The 24,181-nt window shown below is 36.4% G+C and overlaps 1 long non-coding RNA gene across 1 annotated transcript; it reads right to left on the bottom strand.

The window, feature by feature from the left end:
- Window positions 1-16,782: 16,782 nt before the first annotated feature.
- LOC146882340 (uncharacterized) lies at window positions 16,783-17,819 on the bottom strand. Its single transcript, XR_014985328.1, has 2 exons — window positions 17,567-17,819; window positions 16,783-17,447 (listed from the first exon to the last, which is right to left on the bottom strand). It is a non-coding gene; the product is annotated as an uncharacterized LOC146882340 (long non-coding RNA).
- Between the last annotated feature and the right edge of the window lie 6,362 nt (window positions 17,820-24,181).

Below are 24,181 nucleotides of genomic sequence, written 5' to 3'. Positions count from 1 at the left end.
TTTAAGGGAGTGGGGGTGTTGGGATGAAGTGGAAATTGTAGCATGGTCTATAAGGCTTCTAAGAATAACTCGTTGGTGGGCTTGCTGGTGTTCCAAGGGTTGTGGCCCAGAACGTATCTTTGAGTTGTGGCTCAGGATAGGGGTTAAGCACTTGGAATTCTATGGGTTGTGGCCCAGAATGACTTTCCCTAAGTTGTGGGCTCGGGATAGCGAATGAACAGGAGGGACCTTGAGTTGTGGCTTGGGTTGGCGAGTGTGCCAGTGTGAGTGTGCTGATTGTGGCCAGTACGGATGGGTCCAGATGGATTGCCCTCCTCAGTGGTTACTGACGAGTTTGGTAGTCGTGGGACGTTACGGACTATGTTCGTACTTGGGAACTCCACCTGGCGTTATGCTGTGTGATCCGTAGCATGGTTTTCGCACATGCTCTATCGGTTGTGGCCGATAGGTGTGGCAGCAAGGCACTTGGAAATACTCAATAGAAGATATAGAACATTGTTTACATGAAATACTTGTTCTAAATTTTCATTATCGATATATGAAATAAACACTTAAATTTCCCACGTTTTGGGAAATAAGGTATTATTAAATGCGACTTTATTATGTATTTTTTTTATTTAAATAAATGATGCTGATATATTATTTCTTTTTATTTTATTAAATTCGTAATATCCGGACGAGATGTTACATTTGGTATCAGAGCTTTGTTTTCAACATGATTTTGGGGTCTATGGGATGTGAGCTTACCGTGTGTGTGCTTGTGAGATCATTTTGATCATTGTTTGTTATCTGACTTTTAGTATGAAGTCTTAACCAAGCTGTTTGATGTGAACAGTTATATGTGGCGTGCTCAAGCTATGGCAAATAGGAGGAGGAGGAATAATGTTGGGGTTGATGAGATCGCGCAGGCGATACATCGGATGGTAGATGCGATGCAGCCCATTGCAGCGCAACCTCGAGCCGTGGTAGCACCCACACGTCCGGTGTCGATGGAGGATTTTATGAGACATAAGCCCTCAAAATTTGCGGGCAAATCTTCTCCAGATGAAGCCGATGCGTGCCTTAAAGAGTGCGAGAAAATTTGCCGGGTAATCGATTGCACAGACGCCCAAAAGCTCTCATTCATATCGTTCCTGTTGATAGCTGATGCAGAATACTGGTGGGCAGCTCATGCAGCAGCTGATGCAGACTCGGGGTGAGGAGGTTACCTGGACTTCCTTCAGGGAGAGATTTCTGGAAAAATATTTTCCAGCCAGTGCCATGCATGAGAGAGAGGTGGAATTCCTCACATTCCAGTAGGGGAACCTGACTGTGCAGGCATACACAGACAGGTTTGAATATTTGGCCAGATTCTACATGCCTACTGTTACTGAGGAGTGGAGATGCCGAAGATATGAGGGCGGGCTGAAACACGAGTTGCGCCGCTTTATTGTACCTCTTCGGATCAGGGAGTTCCCAGTCTTGGTGGAGCAGGCCAAGGCTGTAGAGCAGCTGGAGATGGGGCCCAACAAAGGGGCTCGACCTCAGAAGACTACCTCTGATTCACGGCAGTAGAAGAAGTCGTATGATAGGCCACAGAGCTCGACTAAGAAACTACAGTGCTACAACTGTGGTGGGGAGCATTATCGGAAGGATTGTCCAAAACCCTCAGGCAGTTCTAGTGGTGGTGGTGGTGGTAGCACTAGAAAGTGCTACGTTTATGATCAGACGGGCCATTTTGCACGACATTGCCCGAATAAGAAACCAGCTGGAGGTGCACCAACGAAGAAACCAGTAGGGGATCGACCTAGAGCCCCTGGTCGTGTATTCGCCTTGACGACTACCGAGGCTACCCAGTCAGGTAACTTAGTGTAGACCACTTGTTTGTTATTTGATCACGAGGTTGTTGTGTTGTATGACTCAGGAGCTACCCATTCATTCATATCCAATGAATGTGTGAGGAGGCTCGGTCTAGTAATGCGAGAGCTGGCGAGCGAGTTAATTGTTGCGACACCAGCGTCTGGAGAAGTATCCACCACGTCTGTTTGTGTGGGATGCCCTATAGAGGTGGCAGGCCGCAGGTTCAAGGTGAATCTCATTTGCTTACCAATGGAGGGGTTAGATGTGATTCTGGGTATGGATTGGTTGGCCAGTAACCATGTGGTAATTGATTGCGGGCAACGCGGGGTGGTGTTTTCAGATACAGAAGGATTGGAGTTGATATCATCCAACCAAGCAGAGAAAGAGATTGATGCAGGGGCTACATGTTTTATGATAGTAGCTCAGATGGAGAAGAAGAGTATTGCAGAGCAAATTAGTCTGATTTGTGTGGTAGATGAATACGCGGATGTCTTCCCCGACAAAATCCTAGAGTTGCCACCAAGCAGGTTGGCAGAGTTGAAGAAGCAGATTGAGGATCTGCTTGAGAAGAACTTTATCCGGCCGAGTGCATCGCCATTGGGGGCGCCGGTATTACTTGTGAAAAAGAAGGATGGCAGTTCCAGGTTGTGTGTTGACTACCGACAGCTAAATAAGTTAACAATTAAGAATAAGTACCCGCTGCCGAGGATTGATGCTTTGCTGGACCAGTTAAGGGGAGCAGTTGTGTTCTTTAAGATTGATTTGAGGTCTGGATACCATCAGATCTTAGTCAAACATGAGGATGTGCAGAAGACCACATTTAGGTCTCACTACGACCACTATGAGTATGTGGTGATGCCGTTTGGAGTGACGAATGCGCCAGCTATATTCATGGACTACATGAATAGGATATTTCGGTCGTATCTAGATCAGTTTGTTGTTGTATTTATAGATGACATACTGATATATTTTAAGAATAAAGAAAAACACGCAGATCATCTGTGAGTGGTATTAGAGGTACTCAAAGAGCATAAGCTTTATGGGAAGTTATCAAAGTGCGAGTTTTGGCTTGATGAGGTGCAGTTCTTGGGCCATGTAATCTCAGCTCAAGGAATCTCGGCGGATCCAGCAAAGATTGAAACGGTGTTGAAGTGGGAAAGGCCGCAAACTGTGACCGAGGTGAGAAGCTTCTTGGGCTTGGCAGGGTATTACAGGCGCATTGTGGAAGGGTTTTCCAAGATGGTGAGTCCATTGACTCAACTCACTAGGAAGGACGAACCCTTTTCTTGGACAGACGAGTGCGAAGTTTGTTTTGAGGATATGAAAAGGAGATTGACCACTGCACCTATCTTAACTATCCCAGATCCAGCCAAGATGTTTGAGGTGTACTACGATGCTTCATACCAGGGTTTGGGGTGTGTGTTGATGCAGGAGAAACGACCTGTTGCTTATGCATCTCGCCAGTTGAAAGTACACGAAAAGAATTACCCCACACATGATTTGGAGTTGGTTGCGGTAGTTTTTGCTCTCAAGACGTGGAGGCATTACTTGTATGGTTCGTAGTTTCAAGTGTTCATTGATCATAAAAGTTTAAAGTACTTATTTGATCAGAAAGAGCTGAATATGAGACAAAGGCGTTGGATGGAGTACTTAAAAGATTATGACTTTGAGCTTCTATAACATCCAGGTAAAGCCAATGTAGTTGCTGACGCTCTGAGTCAGAAGAGAGTTCATATGTCTGCTATGATGATAAAGGAGTTGGAGCTTATAGAGAAACTGCGAGATATGAACTTGAATCTATACACAAGTGTTGATCATATATGATGCAGCATGTTGCAAATCACTAATGAGTTCTTGAACGAGGTCAGGGAGGAACAGGGTAAAGATCAAGAACTGCAGCAGATTGTGAGTGAGTTAGGCACCGAGAAGAGAAAAGACTTCAGGATGGGCAGAGATGGTATCTTGAGATTCAGAGAGAGGGTGTGTACCTCGCAGTCGGGTTTTGAGGAAGATGCTCTTAGATGAAGGGCATAAGAGTCGCCTTAGCATACATCCAGGTATGACTAAGATGTATAAGGACTTGAAAGCGACCTTCTGGTGGACGGGTATGAAGGCTGATGTGGCCGACTATGTTGCTTCTTGTTTGGTATGCCAGAAGGCGAAAATTGAGCACCAGAGGCCGGGTGGTACGTTGGAGCCTCTTGACATTCCGCAGTGGAAATAGGACAACATTTCCATGGATTTTGTCACGCACTTGCCACGGTCTGTGAGAGGACATGACTCGATCTGGGTTATTATAGACAGATTGACGAAGTGTGCTCATTTCCTACCAATCAATCAGAAGATGTCATTGGATAAGCTGGCAGAGTTATATGTCAGGGAGATCGTTAGACTTCATGGTGTGCCAGCGAGTATTGTGTCGGATAGGGATCCGAGGTTCACCTCCAGGTTCTGGCAGTCATTGCAGAATGCCTTAGGTACACAGTTGAGAATGAGCTCGGCATATCATCCTTAGACTGATGGGCAATTTGAGAGAACCATACAATCAATGGAGGATCTGCTGAGGACTTGTGTGTTAGATCACCTGGGTACGTGGAGTGACATGTTGCCATTGGTGTAGTTCACGTACAATAGTAGCTACCATTTCAGCATTGGGATGGCACCATACGAGGCACTGTATGGCAGGAGATGCAGGACTCCATTGTGTTGGCAGCAGGATGTAGAATCTATGGTGCTTGGGCCAGAATTCCTGCAGCAGACTACTGATAGGGTAAGAGTGATACAGGATCGGATGCGGGCAACTCAGAGTCGGCAGAAATCCTATGCCGATAAGAGGCATTTAGCTTGATTTTCTTGTTTTTAGCTGTAAGACCTGGGAAATTTAATTAATTAAATAATTAATTAATTAATTAATGCGGGAGGGTAGTACAATTATGACATTAAATTATGTTATGTATGACATGGAAAAGTACTAGCTCAAGTGGTTGAGACTACTTTGATTGTGTGAAAGGACTTGGGTTCGAGTCCTATGTTGCTATTGGTGTGTTGGTTGAATTATTTTGTTTTTAAGATTATATATGACCGGGTTGGGTGTGAATATGATTGTAAACTGTGTGTGAATTGGTATGAAACATGAATTGGTTTGGTGGTTTAGCTTTGACTTGGCATTGGTAAGGTCATGGGTTCAAATCTTGATGGCACACCTTTAGTTCTCTTTTTGCGAAAATTTGTATGGCGGGAATATGAAAAGGGGGAGAGAATCCTAGTAGAATGGGGTAGTTAGGAAGGCTGAAAACTAATACTAAAGACCTTAAATAACAATAAAATTTACCATTAAAAACATAATTTCCGTTTTAGGCATTAAACCCCTTTAAGGCACCTTTAAAAGGCTATTTTTGAGAGAGAAGAAGGGTTTGGAGAAGCTATTTTCTGAGGGTTCTACAAGGGTGCGAATATTGGGAGGGGTTTTTGGTATTTGAGAGCATAGTGAAGGGAGGGTGTTGGGCTGCCTAGTGACCAAGGAGAGATTTCCAATGTTCTGCAATTGTTTAAGCCAAGGAAAATTTCAGGTTAGGGGAGCTGAACCCGAAATTGCATGCCTCTGATCATTTTTCATGATTTTATGTGTATATGCTATGGATTCTGCACTGTATCTGAGATGAATTGGGGTTTGTGGTGTTTAGGTACTGTTTTATACAAATTCATACCTAATTATGTGATTATAATGAGATGATGCACTGTGTAAGGGTAATTGTGCAAAACTTTGGTTTTTGGAGTCTCCATTATGTCAACATTGTGTTCATATGTGTGTGCATTATTTTCCAAATGAATGTTATGATTTGGCATGAGTTTTGGGCATGGTTTCTGCTGGTTGCGTGCGTAAACAGGGAGCCATTTTGCAATTCTCGTTCAGGCGAGCCAGGCTCACCTAGGCGAGATTGGCATAGACAAAATCCTTGTGTTACGCGACCATCTCGCGCAGGCGAGGGGGTCTAGTCCTGAGCGACAGGTCATCTCGCTTAGGCGAGTTTGCCTCACTCAAGCGAGGATACGAGCCTGTTGAAGGGTGCTAGTGGGGACATCTCGCTCAGGCGAGAGTCTCTCGTCTAAGCGAGATTTTGAGGGTGAACTGTGCTATTTAGTGGAACTCGTCGCTTGGACGAGGTGAATAATGATTCTGGGCGAGCGAGGGTCTCGCCCAAGCGAGGGTGAGCTCGCTTAAGCGAGAGTACGTGTACTGCAAAGCTTTTAGAGGCTCGCCCAAGCTAGTGGATCTAGCTTAAGTGAGATAGGCAGGACATGTTACACAACGGAGTTTATTTTTAAGGGAGTGGGGGTGTTGGGAAACTTCCAAAGTAGATGATATTGCTATATTATTGGGATGAAGTGGAAATTGTAAAGCATGGTCTATAAGGCTTCTAAGAATAACTCGTTGGTGGGGTTGCTGGTGTTCCAAGGGTTGTGGCCTGGAACGTATCTTTGAGTTGTGGCTCAGGATAGGGGTTAAGCACGTGGCATTCTATGGGTTGTGGCCCGGAATGACTTTCCCTGAGTTGTGGGCTCGGGATAGTGGATGAACACGAGGGACCTTGAGTTGTGGCTCGGGTTGGCGAGTGTGCTGGTTGTGGCCAGTACGGATGGGTCCAAATGGAATGCCCTCCTTAGTGGTTGCTGACGAGTTTGGTAGTCCTGGGACGTTACGGACTATGTTCGTACTTGGGAACTCCACCTAGCGTTACGGTGTGTGATCCGTAACATGGTTTCCGCACATGCTCTATCGGTTGTGGCCGATAGGTGTGGCAGCAAGGCACTTGGAGATACTCAATAGAAGATATAAAACACTGTTTACATGGTTGCGGCCATGAGAAGAACTCGAACAAGGTCTCCTGATGTACTTATTATGCACGGTGGTGGCCATGTGGAGGGAAGGTAACGTGACTTCCATTAGGTGCATCGGTGTACATGGTGGTGGCCATGTGATGGAAATAGAGTAAGACTTTGTGGGAAAATAAAGGATACTTGATATGGTGGTGGCCATGCAGTATAAAGAAAGAATTGGTGTTGTTGTTATATTATTTGTACTGGTTAAACATGTATATGTATATTGATATATATATATATATATTTGTATGTTTTAACTGTTAGCTCACCCTATCTGCTTGTGTTTGGCGATGATCGTGTACGCAGTACACGTGAGCAGGTGATGATGCAGGTGGAGCTGGTGAGGCTTAGCTACGGAGAGGGGATAGCTTGGGGATTTTATTTTATGATTTTGAATCAGTTGTAAACATTTATGTTCTTGGACTTTTATTTTATAATTGACGAATACTTGTTCTGAATTTTCATTATCGATATATGAAATAAAGACCTAAATTTCCCGCGTTTTGGGAAATGAGGTATTATTAAATGCGACGTTATTATGTATTTTTTTTATTTAAATAAATGATGCTGGTATATTATTTCTTTTTATTTTATTAAATTCGTAATATCCGGACGGGATGTTACATTAGCTACTTGGCCAAATAAGCCCACCTTGATATTAATCCATTGGTAGCCCCTTTGAGCATTAAACCTCTTTTTCTTGTTTTAAGCCTATTGCATAACCTTGAAAACAAAAAGACAATATTCTACCTTAGGAAGAAAGAAGGAGCTAATGGATTGTGTTCAAGAATGGTTGAGGAATAAAGTGTGTGGGTGAGTACCTCACCCACAAATTAATAAAAATGGCAAAAGGAAAAATTGTTGATGAAAAAATGTTGAAATAATTGCTTTCTAAAAAAAAGAGAGAGCAACAAGCAATAAACCAAAAAGAGTTTTTTTTTTTTTTAAATTATGCTCCATTTTTCTTCCTACATTACTATTTCAAAAACCCAAAAATCCTAAAATTTTTCCTACCTTTGCCTTGGTCCCATTATAACTTGATAAAACTCCTCCTGATCTTTGAATGCATGTTTTCTGAAAGTTTGTGAATATTAGAGTCTTGTTAAGTATTACGACTGTTTACTTGAATGAGTATTTTAAGTGAAAATACAAGCCAAAACACTTGAACGAATTTTGGTGAGAAAATACACATTTAACTTGAGTGCTTTCTTTCATAATTAATTGTCTTGTGAATTCAAAATATTAACTCATGTGTGAAAAATAGAATCTTTCCGTTTGTTTATTCATGGTAACTTAATTTCTAGAATATTGATTTTTCTTAAGTAAGGTTCATTCCTTTGATCCAGTGTTGATATGAAGTAAAATACCTCAGAATAAAGTTTTGAAATTGCTCAATTTTGCCCAGGAGTGCAAAAGGATAAGTGTGTGGTTATGATGAGTGCGTATTTTTGCACTCATTTAATGTTTAATTTTGGGTATTTAATTGAATTTGTGTGCATAAAGATTGATTTAATTTGGATTTCCTATAATTGGGTTTATTGACCATGAGATACAAACACATGTTAAAAATAGTTTTTTAGTTGCATAAATGTTCTTTGGATATTTTGAGGTGTGTTAGTGCAGCTGCAGCTAAGTTGAGCTCATGGAGGTGTGGAAATAAATTGATTAAAGCTTCATGACACCTTAAAGATAAATCCAAGAATAAGAAATTATCAAAAGTACAAAAAAAATTATTGGATATCATTATTGAAATTTTTTGTTTATCTCTACAAAAATACGCACTAATCAAGTATCCACCCTTACACTTCCAAAATATGCAAAAACACCACAAAAGACTCTTGAATCACACAAGAATCACACCAGCACAGCAAGAACCCTCTTGCAGACCTGGAAAACCACCAGGCATACACACAAAGCTTGAGAAAGATCAAACCTCAGTGGTAGCACAACCCAGCCTACCACAAACGAGTTTCTCCAAGCTTCAAACCAAGCCAAAAGCTCCAAGAATTTATCCAAGATCAATCTTCAACTGCTGTAAATTGTATGATCACGAAAGAGAGAGTTTCCACAAGTTTCCAGAACAAAATCGCGCTCTAAAATGATCAACAAACCTCTCTTTCGAAAATCACAGCTTTTATAGTCAAACTGTTACGAAATTCAACAGGTTGATTTTCAAATCAATCGGTTGATTTCACTTGACTTAAGTGAAATCAGTTGATTAAAACCTAAATCAACTAATTGAATTTGTTGCAGTTTAAGACTACTGCAGCCAACCTTTTAACTTGTTGAAAAATCATTCAACAGACTAAAAGAGACATTTTAACCTGTTGAAAAACCATTCAACAGATTAAAAGACACACCTAAGACCAAAAACATTTAATTAATGCTATAAGGTCTACAACATGAATTACAAACTTAAAATACACTTTCTAAGTTATGTAACTACATGGAGAGCACACGTTCTAGCCTTGATCAACATGGATATCATCATTCATTCCAATGATAATGGTTTCAATATAGTTTAAAAGAGCTTCATTAAATCTTCATCAAATCTTCAAGAAACAAACCACCTTGGCTTCTTATGTCAACAATCTCCCCCTGATTTGATGAAGCCAACCTCTATCTTTTTCCATCTATCTTCTTCTATCTTCCATTGCAAAATGCTTCCATTTGTTGGATACCATTAAATTGATGAAGTGACACATACCTTAGCTTGAAGCTTGTGAACCTGAAAAACATTTTACAGTGGCAATACACACAAGCTAGGAAGCACACACATATGCACATGCTCCCCCTATCAATAATATGGGTTCAAATTCAGATTTGATTTCAATTCTAATTTTAATGCTTCTATGCTTTTAATTTGATCAATTTTCCAATTTTTCTCCCCCTTCGGATTCATCAAATAGAACCTATGCATAAAGAGAACAAGCATTGCATATCCTTTCATTAATATTTGAACACAATACATCAAGCACAAACTGAAATAGAGAAGAAAAATCATAAAGCTGATATAATCAGCCGACTAAAACGAAAAACAACCAACTGAAACTGACAGAGTTGAAACTGAAAAAGCGCAAACACATGGATGCAATGCATGATCCTAAACAACAACCACACTCAGTCATCTTGAGGATCATTTCTGGTCTGGAATGAGTTCAACATATCATGGATATCATGAATTTGGCCATCTAATGCATTGAACCTATCATTGCAATAGTTGTGATGTGCATGTTGGGACACATTGAGCTCATTGCAATAGTTCTACTATCTACAATTTAAATAATTCATGTTTTCTACATAAAAATTGCTCAAAATTTCTTAAGAAACTTGTTATAAATACTCAAAGGGGACTATTGATGTTATAAAATTTGAAAAATTTCCTCTTTATCTGACACTTTTTAAATTTTTTTCACTAATTTTTACTATTTTCAATTTAAATAATTGAAATTTTATATATAAAAATTGTAAAAAAAATCATAAGAAACAATTGGTCAATACTAGGATAGGATTTGTGTTCTTAAATTTGACAAATTTCATCTCCTGGTAACACTTTTTTAATTCTTTTTACTATTTTTAACTATTTACAATTCAAATAATTGACATTTTATGTACAAAAAAATCTCAAATTTTTAAAACAAACAGGTTGGCCGATAGTCAAATGGGATTAGTTTCTGAAATTTCAAAATTTTAATTTCTAGGTGACAAATTTTCAATTTTTTTTACTACTTTATACTATTTACAATTTAAATAAATCATGTTTTCAACATAAAAATTGCTCAAACTTTCATAAGAAACTTGTTGAAAATAGTCAAAGGGCATTATTGGTGTTATGAAATTTGAAAAATTTCTTATTTTTCTGACATTTTTTTTAATTCTTTTACTAATTTTTACTATTTACAATTTAAATAATTAAAATTTTATATATAAAAATTCTAAAAAATTTCACAAGAAACAAGTTGGCCAATACTAGGATATGGTTTGTGTTCTTAAATTTGGAAAATTTCATGTCATGGTAACACTTTTTTAATTCTTTTTACTATTTTTAACTATTTACAATTCAAATAATTGAAATTTCACGTACAAAAATATCTAAAAATTTCATAACAATTAGGTTGGCGGATACTCAAATGGAATTAGTTTCTGGAATTTAAAAAATTCAATCTCTAGGTACAAATTTTCCAATTTTTTTTTACTACTTTCTACTATTTACAACTTGAATAATTCATGTTTTCTACAAAAAAAATTCTTCAAAATTTCACAAGAAACTTGTTGCAAATAGTCAAAGGGGATTATTAGCATTATGAAATTTGAAAATTTTCAACTTTTTGTGGCACTTCTTCAATTTTTTACTAACTTTTACTATTTACAATTAACATAATTGATATTTTATATAAAAAAATTGCAAATTATTTCACAAGAAACAAGTTGGCCAACACTAGGATAGGATTTGTGTTCTTAAATTTGACAAATTTCATCTCCTTGTAACACTTTTTTTAATTCCTTTTACTATTTTTCACTATTTACAATTCAAATAATTGACATTTTATGTACAAAACTATCTCAATTTCATAACAAATAGGTTGGTCGATACTGAAATGGGATTAGTTTCTGAATTTTCAAAAATTCAATTTCTAGGTAACAATTGTTCATTTTTTCGACTACTTTCTACTTTTTAAAATTTAAATAATTTATGTTTTCTACATAAAAATTGCTCAAAGTTTCATAAGAAACTTGTTGAAAATAGTCAAAGGGAATTACTGGTGCTATGTGTAACATCCCTAAGGAATATTACTTAATTAAATAAATAATTAAAGAAAAGAAACTAAACGTCAAAATAATATTATTCCCAAAATGCGGGAAAAATTTAAAAATTGTTTAAACCTCGCGCCACAAGTTATAAATAGTAATAGAAGAAAACATTACAATTTCCAAATCCAAAAACCATATACAAAAATATAGTAAAATCTCTTAGCTCTAATCCCAGCTAGCCCTCACTCCGTCGCCTGCGCATCCTCAGCATCACCTCTGTCATCAACTGCTCCCGTGTAACGAGTCACACGATCATCGCTATACACAAACAGAAAGGGTGAGCTGATAAAAATACAATTAACATATAACATCACAAAAATATAAGTAAAACAAGCATCTTATTTAATCTAATTAGTTCTTGGCCAACACCTTAACCCTAAGACTTCTCAGTCTTCAAATCACACAAATGGTTAGCCTTGGACTCGGGAACATGATGCTCGCACGAACCTGCCCGCTCGTGGTCCAGCCTCTACGAACCTCCCCGCTCGTAGTCCTGCTCTACGAACCTCCCCGCTCGTAGTCCTGCTCTACGGACTTACCCGCCTGTAGTCCAACACATGTGATCCACCAGCCACGTACCTCCCCGCACGCAACATCTCCAAGCGTGAGCACGGAACATACGAACCTACCTCGCTCGTATCCCCACGCGAGAGTAACTGGATATGAACCTCCCCGCTCATATCATCACATGTTAACCACCATCCATGAACCTACCCGCTCATGGCACAACATCTCCCGATCCAAGTATAGCATCATACATAAAAGCAACCCACGTAGCCAAAACTGTAGCAGAATCGCCAGGCGAAATCTACGTAGACCTTCTAGCGGTATAGTCTCTTTCGCTAGGCGCCAGACCTGCACTCAGAGCCCATGTTTCGCCGCTATCGCCTGGCGGGTTACCCCTTACCGCCAATCGCCGCTCTCTTACAGACCCACTGTTGTGGTGTTTATCGCCTGACGGACCACACTCAACTGCTAGGCGCACTCGTGATAGTGTCTCTCCCTTGGTACGCTTATCGCCTGGCGCACCCACTCATGCCGTCAAGCGCCATATCAGTAGCAGACAGCTTCTATTTTGACCCTCAAATGGTCTGACTTGCGGTACATTGCACTACCCAAAGATTTAAATAGACACCCCTCCACCAAAGTTACATTATGGGGAGTCCGCAATGCTTATATGTTCATTAACCTATAATTTATGATTGTAAACCCATCCATTCAAGGTTTCTAAGTTGCCATGGCTTTATCATAGAGTAGTAAGTATGTCCATCCTATGACAATAACCAACAATCCACTACCTTAAGATAGACATTCCAAACATTCTGTATTGTAATGAATGAAACCTTCCTTCAAAGTTTCTTTGATTCCTTTCATAAAACCCCTCGCGGATGACCATATGAACTGACATTTTTCCATCCCCTCATTACCAATCAATTCCTACCAATAGACACTATTAACTTATTCTTACTTATCACACTCAATCTTTGCAAAATCACATATTATCCACCTATGGATGTGAGCCACCAATGACCCTTAGGGTCCATACATCCTGAGTAAACCATTTCTAACAAAACACAAGCAACATGCTCGGATTCCAAAAACTTGAAGCCTTTATTTAGAATTCCCAATCTCCCTTGCTTTGGTAACATTGCTTCCAACATATCATAACATAGTTATAATCTCCCACCTATTACCAACACATAAACACTTTCCCTTAGGTTTATCGTCCCGTCCCGCGTCCTCTATTGGTTTCTAATACCTTCAAGCCTCTTCCCTCACGACCAACCTAAATTCAACACCACATTGTACCACTGTTCCCATCATCGCCTGGCGGCAAGCTGAGTGCCGCTAGGCGGTACATCAGAATCTAGAAAAAAACCCAGGTTGTTGTATCCGCAATATGCCCAAGATGTCCACAACTCAATCCAGACTTCAAATTCAATACTACACAATAATTCGCACATGATTTACTAACCCAAACTTCCTATGCCATTATTTCCTATGATTCACACTAGTTTGCAAATACTATAACCATAATAAATCAAATTCGGATTCTACCCATTCCAAAACTCCAACTCTATCCATGATAACCCATCAAGAGTATCCCCAAAGTACCATCAGATCCCAATTCTAACAGTTTCATACTATTAACATAGAGCATCACACACAAGATCACAATCAGAAGTCCCAATGAGCCCTGCGCAAACCACAAACCAAAAGAAAAACGCGAACCCTGTCGCGCCGCCTGACAGATGCTCATCACCGCCAGGCGGTTCATACCAGAATCAAGAACAAAACCCACATTTGATGTGTCGCCTGACGGTAGGGGTTGGGCCGCCAAGCGGTTTCTGGAAAAAAAATCCAGAAACCTCAATAAAACAGTGCAAAACATAGGGGAATCATGCAATATTTCAAGGAAACACACAATTATTCAAATACAAATCAACAAACATATCAGAAAACTCCTCTTACCTGGATTTCGCACTCCAATTGCTATTCTAACCCTTTCTTTATGATGTCCAAAAGATTTCCTTCCTTGCTTCACGAATTTCAGTTTTCCACTCTCTCTTTTCACGTTGAAGAACACTCCCTCACTCACCCTCAATACCCTCTGCTCAAAGGTTATTCCAGAATCCTTCTAACCAAACCTTTTCCTAGCTTAATTTCATGAATTTAAATAAAAAACGAATTTATCAATAATGGAAGTTAATGAGCATCAATTCTCATTAACATGGTGGTTTCTCAACCCTTCTGATTTCCCTTTCTGACAGCTAGGGTTTTCTGACCCTTCTCATCCATGCCAAAACAAAAATTAGGCAAAAATAAAGTTTATTTCTTATCCTTAGCAAGGCTTGAACCCACAACCCATCAATTACCAAGTCAAATGCACAACCAAATCAACAAATTCATATTAGTGATAATTCCTACAATTTTAGGATTTTATTATCACGTCTATCATTCAAGTATATCATCAACATAATGCATAAATTAAAATAACACATAATTGGCAAACCTAGGACTCAAACCCAAGTCCTCTCATACAATAAAGTACTCTCAACCACTTGAGCTAGTACTTTTCAACATCATAGCACTCCGCATTAATTGCCTTAAAGGCTCCTATTACCCGCATTAATTAAATAATTATTTAATTCACTGTTTAATGTTTTCTCGGGTCTTACACTATGAAATTTGAAAATTTTCTTATTTTTCTGACCTTTTTTTTAATTCTTTTACTAACTTTTACTTTTTTACAATTTAAAAAATTGAAAATTTATATATAAAAATTCTATAAAATTTCACAAGAAACAAGTTGTCTAATACTAGGATAGGGTTTGTGTTCTTAAATTTGAAAATTTTCATCTCCTGGTAACACTTTTTTAATTCTTTTTACTATTTTTAACTATTTACAATTCAAATAATTGAAATTTTATGTACAAAAAGATCTCAAAATTTCATAACAAACCTGTTAGCGGATACTCAATGGGATTAGTTTCTAAAATTTAAAAAATTCAATTTGTAGGTAATAATGTTTCAATTGTTTTTTACTACTTTCTACTATTTACAATTTAAATAATTCATGTTTTCTACATAAAAATTGCTCAAAGTTTCTTAAGAAACATGTTGCAAATACTCAAAGGGGATTATTGTTGTTATGAAATTTGAAAAATTTCCTATTTTTCTACCATTTTTTTTAATTCTTTTACTAATTTTTACTATTTACAATGTAAATAATTGAAATTTAATATATAAAAATTCTAAAAAATTTCACAAGAAACAAGTTGGCCAATACTGGGATAGGGTTTGTGTTCTTAAATTTGACAAATTTCATCTCCTAGTAACACTTTTTTAATTCTTTTTACTATTTTTAACTATTTATAATTGAAATAATTGAAATTTTGTGTACAAAAATATCTCAAAATTTCATAACAAACAGGTTGACAGATACTCATATGTGATTTATTTCAATCTCTAGGTAACTATTTTTCAATTTTTTTTACTACTTTCTACTATTTAGAATTTAAATAATTCATGTGTTCTTCGTAAAAATTGCTCAAAATTTATGTCGTCACCTAAATCGTGATGGGACGACGAACTAAAAATAAATTAATTTAGAAAAAGAGTTTAGAAGTCGCGACCATAGTTTATTCTGGAAAACTATGGGAAACTATAAAAATTATATAGGGTCTGTGAAAACCAAATTTAGGGTCCGGGAGTCGGTTACGCGTAGGGAAGATATTAGCACCCTACAATGCCCGCCCAAAGGTGGTACCTTTAATTAAATTTGCAAAAGAGATGTGTTTATTTAAATATTTATTTTTCCCAAAAGAAAAGAAAATAAATTGAACAAATATATTTTTGGAGCGAAAAGGACCCGACAAGGATTAAAACCTTGGCCCTACGTATTCTCATTAAAAAAATGAGAAATCAAGGCTACGTAGTTCTTTCTAAAATTATTTGAAAATGATTTGAAAAACCTTTTGATTTTTGGGAAGTGAACCTGACAAGGACTTGCCCTACTCCTACGTATCTCCATTCACAATGGAGAATCAAGGATCACGTAGTTCTTGATAAAATCTGATTAGAATAATTAATTTTTAAAATTGTTTTTTGATGTTTTTGAAAACAAGTATCATTCGACGCGTGCAGCCGAGTTGACACCAAAAACATTTTTTATATTTTATATTTTGAAAGGGAGTGTCGTGCGATCCGAGCAATCGATTAGACACCAAAATATTTCTATAATTTTTATATTTTGAAAAGGTGTATCGTGCGACACAACCGGTTGATTAGACACCAAAAACAATTTTTATAATTTTTATTTAAAAAGAAGTATCGTGCGACGCAAGCGGTCGATTAGATACCAAAACTATTTGTAGTTAAAAAGAAGTGTCATGCGATGCGGATGATCAATTAGACACTAACAGATAAAATAAAGAAAATAATTTTAAATTTTATTTATTCTTATTTTTATCAATTTTGAAAATTATTTTAATTTTTATTTCAATTTAAAATATTTTTATTATTTTAGAAAATGAGATTATTGAAATATGAGATTTAATTAAAAAAACAATAAAATTGGAGATAGAAAAGAAGAGTGCATAAGTGAGTTTGTGGGTACAATGATAAAAACTACACACATGGGAATGGGGTGCATAAAGAGAAACACGTGGTGCATAAAGTAAAAGTATCCTAACCCTAAAAGAGGAAATTAAAGGAGTGAGGTGTGTGCTTAGTGAAAACGCAGGGACATAAGATAAAATAAAACTAAATGTTAGGGGTGTGGGTTTATTACACTGAAGAGTGCATGAAGTAAAAAAGAAAACAAATAACCCAATTGTTATGCAAATCTGGAGAGGTATGGAAATTAAGTTATGGGGGTGCACGAAGTGATATTGTGTCAGCAGTAAAACCCTAGTCCATTAGCCCCATCTTCATTAACACACCAAACTCCAATTCAATCCCACACTCACGGTGCACACTAACAACATCACTACCATCTCCACTGTTCACCGCAAAGTCATCGTCGACGGCCCAATCGCCCTCAACAACCTTGCCAACGCCATTTCCTTTTTGCCTCTGCATGAAATATCACTAAACGGTAACCCTCATGTTCAACGTCTCCATCTCGAGTCACCACAACAATCACCAGAGTCGGTGTTCCTTCAAAGATATCGCCGTCAACAACAAAGGTTATCACTGGTGCCTCTTCATTCCTCATTTTGTTCGCACGAATCATCAAGAGATAGCACCAAATCTTGTCACGAATTCTCTGCCACTCAAAGCGGCCAAGGACGCCATCACCGCGCCAATAGGAGTTGTTTTCGCTTCTGCTTCGAATATGAATTTTTTTCACAAAAATCCCGAATACCGCCACACTTAATCTCCCTTCTCGAAGCCTAACCCTTTCCCCCTTTCTAGTTGATTTATAATGATTATTTACCATTGTAACAAGAAGATGAAGCTTTATTCAATGGGTCTTTAATTTAACTCACAATGTAATCACCAAAGTGGAATATAAGAATTCATAACGTACCTTCACCGTGACTTATTGATTTTCTTGCTCTTTACTGTGTGAAAATGGTATGGTTGAAAGTGCGTGAAAATGGGTGCAGAGAATGGTTGATGATGGCTTAAACTGTTAGCGAGGAAGATGATGGTGCTTGTGCGGATGCAATACCGTAATGAAAAATAATCCCCCTTAATTTCTTTTTATCCGATCAATATTAGTCAAAATCTGTCTAGCAGTTTTGAATGGCGGTTCAGAGGAAGTGGAAACCATCAGGGAGTTGAAACCATCAATAGAAATGTTCCCCATGGTTAAAACTATTTGTTATATATATTTTTTGTTTTTTTAATTTTTATTTTTTTGAACTTAATTAATAAAAACGAAAAATATTAATAATTATTTTTTTTTAATTTTTAATCTAAAACAAGTTTTTTTTATTATTTTACTCTAATTTTTAGAAACATAAATTAAAGAAACATTTTTTAATCATTTTATTATTATTATTATTATTATTATTATTATTATTAAGCAATTTATTTTTATCCTTTTTATTTAACTTTTATTTTTGGATATCTTTTTGAAAACAATTTTATTCATCCGGACGAAATTGGGTGTTGACAGCTATCCCTCTTTTCTTATATTTTACTACATAATATTAAAATTTGACAATTGATATTATCAAAGTAAAAGATAAGAAAAGATAGAAACAAATTTCGTGCGGGGTTCTAAAAAAAACTAAAGAAACAATGACAAACAAGAACAACTAATTTAAACAGATACACCAATTCTAAGAAAATCAATAACCATTCCATCAGAGAGGGCCTTCATATAAACATACGAAATCAATGACCATTTCATCGAAGAGGGCCTTGATATACCTAAAATCGATGACCATTGCTTCACAGAGGGTCTCAATATAAACATACGGAGATCAATGACCATTCCATCAGAGAAGGTCGTTGATATACCTAAAATTGATGACCACTGCTTCGTAGAGGGTCTCGATATAAACATAAGAGATTAATGATATCTTAATTGCACAAATAATATGAAAAACGAATTTGCTTGTTTCTTTTTTCTTTTTATCAAATGCATGTGTACATGAATGCATGTTATGCATGAATCACATAAGACTTTTGTCTTTTCATATTTATTTTTCTCTTTTTTTTTTCAGAGTTGAAGGTGTCAAAACCTTAATATGCTTGAATGTATGTATTTATGATGCAAAGCTTCCATAGAAATCCCATATATTTTCATTTTTTTCTTCGTCTTTTTATAATTCTTATTATTTTTAAGCTATAAAAGTTGAGTTTTTGGACAATATGAAACCAGACTAGAGGGGCCAGTATGAAACTGGGCTTGAGGCCAGACAAAACTGGCTTGGGCCAAACAAAATTGGGCTTGTGCTAGACTAACTAGGGTTGGGCCAGACTAAACTAGGCTTGAGGGCCACACTAAACTGGGCTTGGGCCAGACTAAACTGGCTTGGGCCAGACAAAATTGGGCTTGAGGGCTAGACAAAATTGGGCTTAGGCCAAACGAACTAAGCTTGGGCTAGACAAACTGGGCTTGGGCTAGACTAAACTAGGCTTAAGGGCCAGAAAAAACTGGGCTTGGGCTAGACGAAACTAGGCTTGGCCAGACAAATTGGGCTTGGCTGGGGGACAAAATTAGGCTTAGGCCAATCTAAACTGGACTTGGGCCAGACAAAACTAGGCTTGGGCATGACAAAACTGGGCTTGGGCCAGACTAAACTGGGCTTGGTCCAGACTAAACTGGTGATGCCCTCATTTAATGTTTAATTCTAGGTATTTAATTGAATTTGTGAGCTTAAAGATTGATTTAATTGGGATTTCCTATAATTGTGTTTATTGAGCATGAGATACAAAAACATGTTAAAATTAGCTTTTTAGTTGCATAAATGTTCTTTGGATATTTTGAGGTGTGTTAGTGCAGCTGCGGCTAAGTTGAGCTCATGGAGGTGTGGAAATAAATTGCTTAATGCTTCATGACACCTTAAAGATAAATCCAAGAATAGGAAATTATAAAAATCAAAAAAATCCAAGTCAAGCATGCCATGAAGACGACAAGAAAAGCTTGAAAAAGTGAAGAAGTTTGGCTAAGCTAAGAAGAGAGAAACAAAAAAATTGGACCTTACGGTTTTCTTTATCTTTATGATAGAAGATAATTTGGGAAAAATATATCTTTAGATATTTTATTTGATATTTTTAAATAATTATCTTATTTAATTATATCATAAAATATTAAAAGATAATAACTACCAAATCTTTTTAAATATGCCAAGATCTTCTTGAGTCTTTTTAGTTCCACAATAAACAAATATATCTTGAAGATATTGGATTATTTAGAAGATAATTTAAGGAGATTGCAAAGGGTTGATTTGGAAAATTAATACAAATACTAATTGGTGATAATTTATCATATATCTTTAATTAATTAATTAATTAAATTATATTAGATATTGATATTATCAACCAATTATATTTGTCAGATAGTCTATATCTCTCCAAATATTTTTAAATATTTATCTTTATCTTTATTTTAAAAGATATTTGAGAGATTTTAGCAACAGAAAAGTCCAGTCCAATTCCTATATAAAGAGACCAAGGGAGAAGCAGAAAGGACAAGCTCAAGACTTCGGAGTTCAGGAACCCTTTAGGGGGGGCTTAATTTCGTTTCCTTTCTCTCTCTATTCTTCTTATATTTTTATTTAGCATTCATGGAGTTCTAAACTTCTTGGGTTGATTCCATTGTAATTTCTTAATTGGATTCTGAGGTTAGATCAATTAATTTGTTTGTTCTTTTGATTCTTGTTGAGATTTATTTTCATCTATGTCTTTTGGTTCTTAATTTAGTAAAAGTAATGATTTATACATTGTAGCAAGTTAGCACTGTTTTAAATCTACATAACATAACAATCGTATGAGTCCAAGGGTTTTTAAATTTTAATTGAGAAGTTACTTTGATTAATTTTAGAAACTTTCATATGATTGAATGAGTTTTTACTAATAATTGAGAAGTTACTTTGATTAAAGGTGAAAACTTAGATTAGAATTAATCAAGAAGTTACTTTGGTTAATTAGCTTTTTACTAGATATAAGAGGTAAAAGAATGGAGATGATTAGGATTAGTAATATTTAATTGAGAAGTTACTTTGGTTAAATTTACTAAGATTAATCTACAAAGTTCTTGCTTTTGATTGAGAAGTTACTTTGGTTGAAAGTAAGGACGTCAACAAATTAAGTTACATTGATTAATTTGAAGTCTTAAACAAGAAATCAATAACAATAATCTTTAGGAAACCAATGATGAGTCCTATTTTGAAAAGCAGTGGAATCGACCTATTTTTCTTTATTATTGTTTATATCTTATTTTATCTTTTTATCTTTACCTCTCATATTTTTATTTGACTAACTCTTTTGTATAGTTTTATAAGAACTAATTTGTTAGAAATCTATTTCGTGTTCGTTGGGAGACGACTTAGGGTTGACTTAACCCATACTAATTTTTTGGCTACTTTCTTAACAATACTGAAGTTGTTATAGATAAGTAGTATTAATTTGATCGCTTAACGACAACGTTATCAACAAGGCTTGGGCTAGACTAAATTGGGCTTGAGGGCCAGACAAGACTAGGCTTGGGCCAGACAAAACTAGGCTTGGGGGCCAGACAAAACTGGGCTTTAGCTAGACTAAACTAGGCTTTAGCTAGACTAAACTAGGCTTGGGGGCCAGACTAAACTGGGCTTGAGGGGTATATAGGTCATTCATATGAATGAAGAAGACCATCAATTTGAAAAATGTCACAAGTAAACTTTGTAATATTAATTTCTAATTTCTGGAAAAAACATTTGATTGAAGAAACATGTTGCATAATTATGCTGACTCATGTTATGATGATATGTTGACACATGTTTATGATGATATGACATGCAAACTGTAGAATGCACATTTATTATTTAAAACATAAACATATGGATAAGAACCCTGATATGCATGAATGCATGATGAAAACCTTGTAATGCTTTGTCCTTTTGACTTCTCTCTTTTTTTTGCACGTTCGAGTCAATTGTTCTATTTGCAATCATCAAACTCATTGTTATTTTCAATATTTTCTGAAAGAGAGGAATGTTACACACCTTGAGGTCTAATGTTTAAAAAGAATATATTTTTGACTTTCTTTTTCACAACATCATTGCATGCGTGCTTGAATTTACAAGTGAAAAGTCGAAAACTTTTGGAAAGTGTTTGAAGGAGATTGGGATAGCCATGTGAGCATGTCATTCCTCACACACTCCTAAAAGGAGATGTAATTGGTGAATGTTAGTGTAAAAATACAAAACACCCAAAAGTTGCTCTAGTTATGGTGTTTGGGAAAAAGGTATGGGGAAATGGATCTATGAATGTCAAGGTGGAAAAAATTCATGTGAGACACACAAGTTGCCCCAGTTTTAGGATATAGGTTTTGTTCAGAATAGGTGATGGATATGAAAAACATTGGCAAACAGAATTGCCCTAGTTGGTTTGATTTTCTTTCACTTGCTTTGGCCAGTTAGTAGGGAATTCCCCTCTTCCTAAGACACCATTTTCATTTTTCATTTTTCTTCTTTTACGACCGCATTGTTAGTCATGTGGCTTTATCGCAAAATTAAGCTTATAAAAATCAGAACAATCAATATTCAATCTGTGTGGACTTTTACTTGGCTTGTAACGTGGCTATGGGCTAAAAAGCTTTGAAAGAAAGGATATAAAGGCCCAAATAATTTACTTTTTTTTTGCAAGTTTTAATTAAACAAGAGCTACCATCTAGGTATTGCATCACCTATTTCTCAAGACTTTTTGAACACTTTGCTTTTTTCATATTTTATTTCAATTTCTTTTCATTTGCAATCACTTTGTGATTGTCTTTATCTTAGATTACTTTCATTGAATTTTCTTCATTTGATCACTGAGTGCTTTTTTGTGCGTTTCAAGCTGACTTCTAGCTTTCTTCTTGTATGAAGATAACCCTTGTTTGGGAACAATTCAAAAGAAAACTTTTTTTTGGCTCAATAGGGTAACAAAGGATATTTTACTTTTTCGGATGAAGAAAAATGGCCACACATCATTTCAAATTTTGATTGCTTTATTTTCAAAAGATTAACTTTAAGATAAAAGCTCGATGACCTTAACAAGAGTCACTTTTCTTTTCCTTTCTTTCTTTTGGTTTTGTTTTTTTCCCTAGATTGCACTCTTGGGTTTTCAATCTAGCAGAATTTTTTCTTTCTCTTTTGAAAATTATCTCGATGGATTTAGGGATCATCCAACTAGTGCTTGCAAAGATAAACATTGGCAAATCTGCCACAGTGTGAAAAATCATTTTTATTATACAAGTAAAACCAAACGATGTTAGGGCAAATCCTTTTATTTTGGGAGAGTGAAGGGTTGAGGCTTTCAAGCCATACATGCACAAATGTCTTAAAAGAAAAAAAGTCAACTGGTTATTCTAAGTTAAAATATTTGACCACAAAACCATGCGACATCCTTTATTGTTTTTGGTTTCATTCTCTATTCTTTTTTTTGTTATTATTTTTGAAAAACAATGAATTTAATGATTTGCAAGAAAACAAATGGTTCAAAAACATACTTCTTTTGCCCTTTTTTTGTGTTTTTCGTTATTTATCATTTTTTTTGTGACACCCTTTTAGGACTTGTTCTTGAGGAAATTATCTCATATGCTTTGAAATTCATGAAGGATGACATGATGCAACTGATCAAAGTTGTCATAACAATATGAAAGATAATTCAACAGTCTAACACAACATGAAAAGCATAAAATTTTCAATGTTTTACAAAGTCATGGTGTTCTTCATGCACATGTGTTTTCATGTCCTAGTACAGGACTTTCTTCAACATTAAGTTATCTTTCTTCAAATGCCAGAAATCCTAAATCAATCAAGGATTGTACCTTGTGCTTCAAAGTCGTGCATGCTTCTGTTGAATGACCTAATGCTCCTCCATGATAATCACATCTTGCATTCACATCATAATTCTTTGGATATGGAGGTCGTACACGTCTAGTGGGACAAATATTTGAGGTTGTCGCGCAGGAGATTTGGTAATAACTCTGTGTAGGTCATAGAGATAGGAGTGAAATTGATAGCTTTCTTGCCTCGATTGTAATTTTTCCGCCCATTGTCCTGATTGGATTTCTCTGACTAAGACACTTGAGGATAGACAATGAGGTGTAGATTAGCTTTTCGCCTTGTTCTTACCACGTACCTAGAACCATACTCATTCAAATTTGCTACCAAATTTGGGTCAAGTGCAATTTTTCCATTCCTTATGCTGACCTCAATCCTCTCTCCCATTATAATTAAGTCAGCAAAGTTCGAGGAAACACTATTCATCATGTGTTTATAAAAGGGTGACTGCAAAGTATTTATAAATATAACCACCATCTCTTTGTCATGCAAAGGTGGCTCTACTTGAGCAGCAATCTCTCTCCATCTTAAAGCATACTCTTTAAACGTCTATGACTCCTTTTTCGCCATGTTCTATAGTTGAAATTTGTCAGGCACACTATCACCACTGTATTCATATTGCTTCACGAATGCAGCCACAAGATCTTTCCAGGAACAAA

The sequence above is a fragment of the Vigna unguiculata genome, chromosome 10, assembly GCF_037176805.1.
Source record: "Vigna unguiculata cultivar grain cowpea cultivar isolate G323 ecotype 2 chromosome 10, ASM3717680v1, whole genome shotgun sequence".
Classification (NCBI taxonomy): domain Eukaryota; kingdom Viridiplantae; phylum Streptophyta; class Magnoliopsida; order Fabales; family Fabaceae; genus Vigna; species Vigna unguiculata.
Note: the sequence above shows the minus strand (reverse complement) of the source record. Positions and strands in the feature narration are given on the sequence as shown.